This window comes from Mesoplodon densirostris, chromosome 20 (genome assembly GCF_025265405.1).
Source record: "Mesoplodon densirostris isolate mMesDen1 chromosome 20, mMesDen1 primary haplotype, whole genome shotgun sequence".
Classification (NCBI taxonomy): Eukaryota; Metazoa; Chordata; class Mammalia; order Artiodactyla; family Ziphiidae; genus Mesoplodon; species Mesoplodon densirostris.
Window position 1 is genome coordinate 10,580,589 of NC_082680.1, and position 6,618 is coordinate 10,587,206.

The following is a 6,618-nucleotide window of genomic DNA, read 5'->3' on the forward strand; positions in this document are numbered from 1 at the left end:
GGAAAAGCAGTAAAAGCATCTCTATACACAGGATGGTATTATGCTTGGAAAATCTAGATAACCAGTGACAAAACTAACTCAAAAAAAAAAATTCAAGTTAGCAGGATATAAATTGACATGCAAAAAGCAGTAACCTTCATATACAAAAATTATAAGCAAATACAATGGGAGAGAAAAGCCCTTTCACAATAGCAAGAAAAGCAATAAGCAGCTTAGGAGTACACCAGCCAAGAAGTGTGCAAAACCTGCATTAGGAGAAACTTGAAACATCCTGGACACACAAAAGCGGGCATGTCAGACTGAAGCCGGCCGCGAACCCTCTGGCCTGGCTATCGCTGAGCTTAGGGTCCCACGCCTGCCTGCCCTTGGGTCTGGGTCAGCTTTGTGACAACAGAATGTGGCAGGAAGGATGCTTGAGAGTTTCAGGCAGGATGGGACGGGCAGCCTCGCCTCCTGCCTCTGCACCATGAGCCTGAGAAGCCACAAGTCCTCTGAACTTGCGCAGCTGCCGCAGGAAAGGCCTGAGGCCACGTGGAGGAGAGGCCCTCACGGGAGCCCTCCCGCAGGTGGCGAAGCTGCCCCGGGCCCTGCAGGGCGGCTGGGTGACGGCATAAAACAGAGCAGGGCCCAGCCAACCACCTGTGACTCCTGACTGAGAAGCGGCAGGTGTTTCCACCCGCCGAGTTGTGGGCGGTTGGCTGCGCAGTGCTGGTGACGGGAAGAGCAGACGTGAACAAGTGGGAAGGCGTTCCCTGTCCTGGGACTGGTGCCTCTGCACCAGCAAGATGTCAGACGCCTCCAAGTTACTGCGAAATTAATGGGAACTCAACAAAAGACCAATAACCGCCCCCCCCTTTTTTTTTTGCAGTTCAACAAAACTGTATGATATTACAGTTCATTTGGAAAAATACACAAAAGTAGCTAGAAAACACTGAAACAACCCACAGCGTCTCTATGATGGAAAAACTGCTGGACTGACCAATGATGACCAACGGGAGAGGACACCAAGACCAGAGACGGAGCCACGCGCCCAGGAAAATCCAGCTCAAGAGGAGCGGCATCTCAAATCAGTATAGAAGACAGACTTTCTCACATGGTGTTGGGGCAGCTGGACAGCCATCTGGAAAAAGACAAAGTTAGATCCATTCTTCACGCTACCTGCAAGAATAAAATCTAAATGGACCAGAGATTGAAATGGGGAAAAATTAGGTTACACAATTCCTCCATACCCTGGGTGGAGAGGAAGGTTTTCTAGCTATGATTCAAGATCTAGATGTAATGAGAGACTCATCGATTTGACTTTAAAAAACTTGTGTGGCAAAAGAAAAAAATTTTTCCCTCTTGACAAAGATGCCTAGGATTTAATCTCTTAACAACTTTCAGGTATAACATGCAGCAGTGTTGACTGTATTTATCATGTGGACATCACATCCCTAGTATTTATTCGTCTTGTACCTTTCGACCCCCTTCATCCAATTCCCTCTCCCCACTGCCCACCTCCGCTGACCACAAACAAGTCTGATCTCATTTTCTATGAGTTTGTTTTTGAAGTATAACTGACTTCCAACACTATGTTTGTTCCTATTATACAACAGTGATTATTTCTATACATTACAAACGGATCACCAGGATAAGTCCTGTTACCGTCTGTCACCACACAAGGATGCTACATAATTATTGACTGTTTTCCCCACACTGTACACTTCATAAATGAATTGGATGGTATGTGAATTATAGTTCAAGAGAGCTGTTAACATGAATGAAATCTGTCACGAGGAGTGAGGAGAACAGGACGGAGGGAACAGCGAAGGCAGTGACATTTCTCTAAACACAGTGTTTTAAACAGTTTTGACTTCTGGATAATATTCTACATGTGCAAAAAATACAATCAGATTAACAAGAATTGGAGAAAACCCTAACACTGAACGCAAAAAGAAACAAATGCACAGGACTGTCTAATACCATGATCACCTGAAGGCAAGGTGGGGAAGGAGGAGGTTAAGTAACTGAACACAGAGCACTGTGACTATATACCCTCGGAATAAAGAAAAAAATCCTGCAGACTCTTCTCGGTTGTTGGGTTCTGTCCACGGGTGGCCGTTCTGCACCTGTGTGCACATACGGACGTGTCAGCCATGTGTGACCTCACTGATACTGTAGCCAGAGTCCCTGCAGAGCAGGACAGGACAGGGCGGGTGACGGGGAAGGGCCTAGGGGCTGTGACGACCCGCTAGCGATGAGCACGTGATACACTTACATCCCGATTTCCAGACACCATTCCTCACGGAAGAACCAGGTCCTCGGAGAAATGGGTGAATCAGCACAGGGACAACACAGCGCAAGGGCATCCTGTCGCAGAGAAAACAGGGAGGTAATCAAAAACAATGACGGGTGTAAAAAAGGACACTCGGGGCAGCTTGAAACCCCCCCACCCAGCGAAGCAGGGACAACGTATAAGGACAACAGGGAGTTACACGTAACCTACAACCTACTGGGCACAGAACGAAGCTGCGGAATAAGGAACCCATGAGCCCGTATTGATAATACATTAAAAATGGGAAGATTCTATTTACGACAGAGCGTGGCTAAACAACGTGGGAGGAACGGTGGACTCGGGAAGTGGACAGTCCGCGAGCATCGCAGGAGGAGGGGGTCGGGAGCGGACGGTAAACCTGGGGCAGGAGGCGGCTCCGTGCAGACGCGGGACCTTCGGTGTTCACCGCCTCCCGACACGCTCCTCATTAAGACAAGAGGGACGGTGACCGCTGTCCAGTGAGGACCAGACAACGCCGCGGCGCGGCCACCGAGTTTCACACACAAACGCCTCGCGGTCTGAGGCCCAAGAAGGACAGCAACGCTGACCTGGTTCTCCAGCCAAAATGTGTCCCTGAGTCCAATCCTGACGGAGCTCCCGACCCGCCCACCCTCAGGGGGCTTCTACCGCACAGCTGGCTGCTATTCCTCCGAAATCCCCAGGTTGTCGAAGCCTAAGAGAGGCTGAGGGACGCGACACCCGAAGGCCGCAGGGATCCCGGGCTGCGTCCAGGCCAGGAGAACGAGGACAGGGAGGATGGACGGGGCGGCCATCCAGCTAAGAACCTGGCTGCACGTCAGACCAAAGTGCAGACTCTGTGCCGTTTCTCTGGCTGACACCGAGGTTACTTAGGAGGACGTCCTCCCTCTCAGGCTCACACACGCAGTATCGAGGGGTGACGGGACGCGGGGAAGCCGGGAGACAGCGAAACACGGGGCAACATGGTAAGAATCGGTAAACCTGGGTTAAGGGGTGTGTGGGGTTTTGTTTGTTTGTATTTACTATTTTCCCAACCTTTTTCTAAGTTTGAAATTAGTTCAAAATAAAAGGTTGAAGATAGGGCCTCCCTGGTGGCGCAGTGGTTGAGAGTCCGCCTGCCGATGCAGGGGATACGGGTTCGTGCCCTGGTCTGGGAGGATCCCATATGCCGCGGAGCGGCTGGGCCCGTGAGCCATGGCCGCTGAGCCTGCGCATCCGGAGCCTGTGCTCCGCAACGGGAGAGGCCACAACAGTGAGAGGCCCACATACCGCAAAAAGAAAAAAAAAAAAAAAAAAAAAGGTTGAAGATAAACATAAAACGGAACGAAGAGCGCACTTCGGGGGGCCTTGCTTCTGAGAAGGGTGCCGAGTCCTGTGCCGCCGCCATCTCCCCTCGTCAACAAAGATGATTTTGAAAAAGGTCAGCGGCTTCGGACTGGAAACGGCCTCTCTTGAGGGCTCACCATCACAGGCTGCTCATTTGAACCCACATGAAGGACACGAGCACGGTGGGATGAAAATGTCCAAGGTTAGCATTCCGTAGCTGGTCCTCCTGTGGGGACGCAGACCCCAGGGCAGAAGGTCCTTCTCACCTAACGGGCGATGCAGGTGGCCGGGCCGTGCGGCAGCGCAGAGATGCCCCTGGGGACGCCTGCTTCCTGGGCCTCAGGCCTGTCCCCGTGACAAGGGCGGGGGAACCTGTGGGCGTCAGAACTGCGTGTTAGGCAGAAAGAACCAGGAAGGGGTGATGGCTTCCTGCTCCAGGCTTACCCTCCTTGGCAGAAGACATGCACCCCCAGGACCCCTCCCGCCCTCCCAGGCCCACCTCATACCTGGGGGCGCTGAGGGGTGAGGGGGCTGAAAACCCAGCCGGCAAAGGACGAACTGACGAAGGTTAAACCCACGGTTGGGTAACTGGCTCCAAATTAAAGTGTAAACCATCATTTTCAGTGAAAGCGGTGTTTTTCTGAGCTTTTTTTTTTTTAAGTGAATACATGTTTCATTTTGAGACAAGCAATTACCGGAAGATGGAAAAATGAGAGTCCTGGCGTGGCTGGCCTTGAACTTTCTGAAGCTTGGCTTTCTGCACAAAATCTGTGAAGGTTCCAACGTTCTGGGCTCTTGGTGCGTCTTGTGCAGAAATAAAATCTCTGGGGTGGACCAAATAGGCTCCATATTTCTTGGAAAAGAGCTGAGGGTGATCTCGATACAAACCAAAGAAACTGGCTGAAATGTGCCCCCTTCCAACTGTGGTTTTGTTTGAAATACAACAAGTAAATATTATGAAGTATACAAAGTAGAAGTTTTCTACTTAGAATGTCAACAGGGCACTTCCAGATTAGAAGACTTGACCTTCAACACCTTTCTTTAATAACTGAGGATTTTAACGCTGGGTTAATTTTGGGAAACTTTAGACTTGGGGGATTGGGGGCCGCAGGGGGAAAAGGCTGAGGTCACGGGGACCCAGTGACTCAGCCCTGGCTGCTTCGGCAGGTCACCGCAGACCTGCAGGCTGGGAGCACGGGGTCACGGTGGAGGCAGATTCAATGCAGCCTCACCTGGGAGGGGGAAGGCGGGGGACACGCTCTCCGTTCGCACCCTGTCAGGGCACTGATCCCATCACGGGACCACACCCTCACGACCTAGTCACCTGCCCCCTGCGCCACCTCCTGACACCGTCGCCCTGGGGGTCAGGATGCCAGCATGTGAATTGGGGCGGCGGGGGAGGGTACACAGACGCACAGAGCAGAACACGCAGGCCTCCACAGGCCGGCACCTGACACTGAAACCGCACGACAGTAAGAGGGAAACACACACAGTGAGAGAGGAGTGAGTCCTCACCGTGGGCCCCCCCGGGGGCAGAAACTTAGAAGCGGCTCCCACGGCCCTTCCCATTGTGTGGGACGGGGTCTCACGGTGCAGCTTCCTTGCTCTGCGTAGCCGGGCTCGGCCGGGCTGCAGGGAGAGCTGCAGGCCCCGGATGGGCAGGGTCCGCTCCAGAGCACCCTGCATTCCCAGCCATCAGAGGAAGAAAACAGATTTCTGAGATGTTCACTTCACTAAACATGACCTGGCAAGACAATGTGTACACCGTATAGTCTAAGTACTGAAAAAGGGGAAGACTTATTTAAAAAGAGAAACGTTGAATTAATAAACTCTCCCATTAGAGCAGAAGTTTAGTAAAGATACAGGTAAACTGAAAGCATCCACCTGCATCCGTGAAGGGGTGGGCATCCCTCACTGGGGGTTATTTGGGGGTCACTCACTCTTACAACTAGAAACGAGTCTGACCTTCAGGGGCACCAGCTCACCTGGCATCCAGTCCCCTCCTCCCATGGCCGCTGCCCCCAGCGCGGGGCTCCAGCCGGCCACGGCCACGCGGGGAACTCCGTCCCGAAGGGCCAGATGAGGGTGAGCCCAGGCCCTGAGGAGGGAGGAGCCTGAGGGCGCCTGCTGGAGCCGCCCCCCAACTGCTCCAATCCCCAGGGCAGCTGCCCCGCCCCAGCCCCCGGCCGCACCCCTGGTCTGGGGGAGCCTGGCTGTGTGCACAGGGCCGGTGCAGGAGGGAGAGGAGACAGGTCCCCTGCTTTGCTGCTTTCAACACTGAAGTACGTGACAGCCATTCCAGCCCATCACCCCATCACCTGACCGGCCCTGACGCAGACACGGGTGCTGCAGACAAGGCTGGCTGGCCCCCCAGGGCGCCCAGCCTCTCGCCCAACCCGGAGACCCCAGCTCTGCCCCGGGAGAGTCGCCCGCGGCCCCGGCCTTCCAGGTGCCAGAGCCGGGCTGCCGCTCCCACCTCCTGACTTCCTAAGCGGCCCTTCCCGGTGGACCCCCGTACCCGCCCGCTGACGCCGCCGCGGCCTCGCTCACCAGCGGCCGGGCGTCTGTCCCGCGGGGCTGTGGTACCTGGACAGACAGACACGGCCACTCCAGTGCTCTGCGTACGCGGATGCAGCAGGGTCTGGTGGCCAGAGTCAGCCAGGGCCTGCCGCTTGCTTTCTGTGCTCGTAGACGCAGTCTACGGGCCTCGGCTTTAAAGTCAGAGCGTGGCCGCTGACCGCCTGCGCCACCTCGTAGCCCCAGCTCTAAATGGGATCGACAGCGCCTACTTCCCAGAGCTGTTCGTGCCAGGAACCGAGGAGCCCTCGGTGGCCAGCGCGGCGCCTGGGAAAGCCCAGCGGTCCGCAGCAGGGACAGCTGACGGAGCCGCAGCGATCGGAGAGATGGGGTCTGAGGAGGGCCAGGGGCCAACGCCCCCCTGCACGCTCCCCGACATCTCTCTCTGTGGCCTCGTCCGTGCACGGGATGGACGGAGCCCG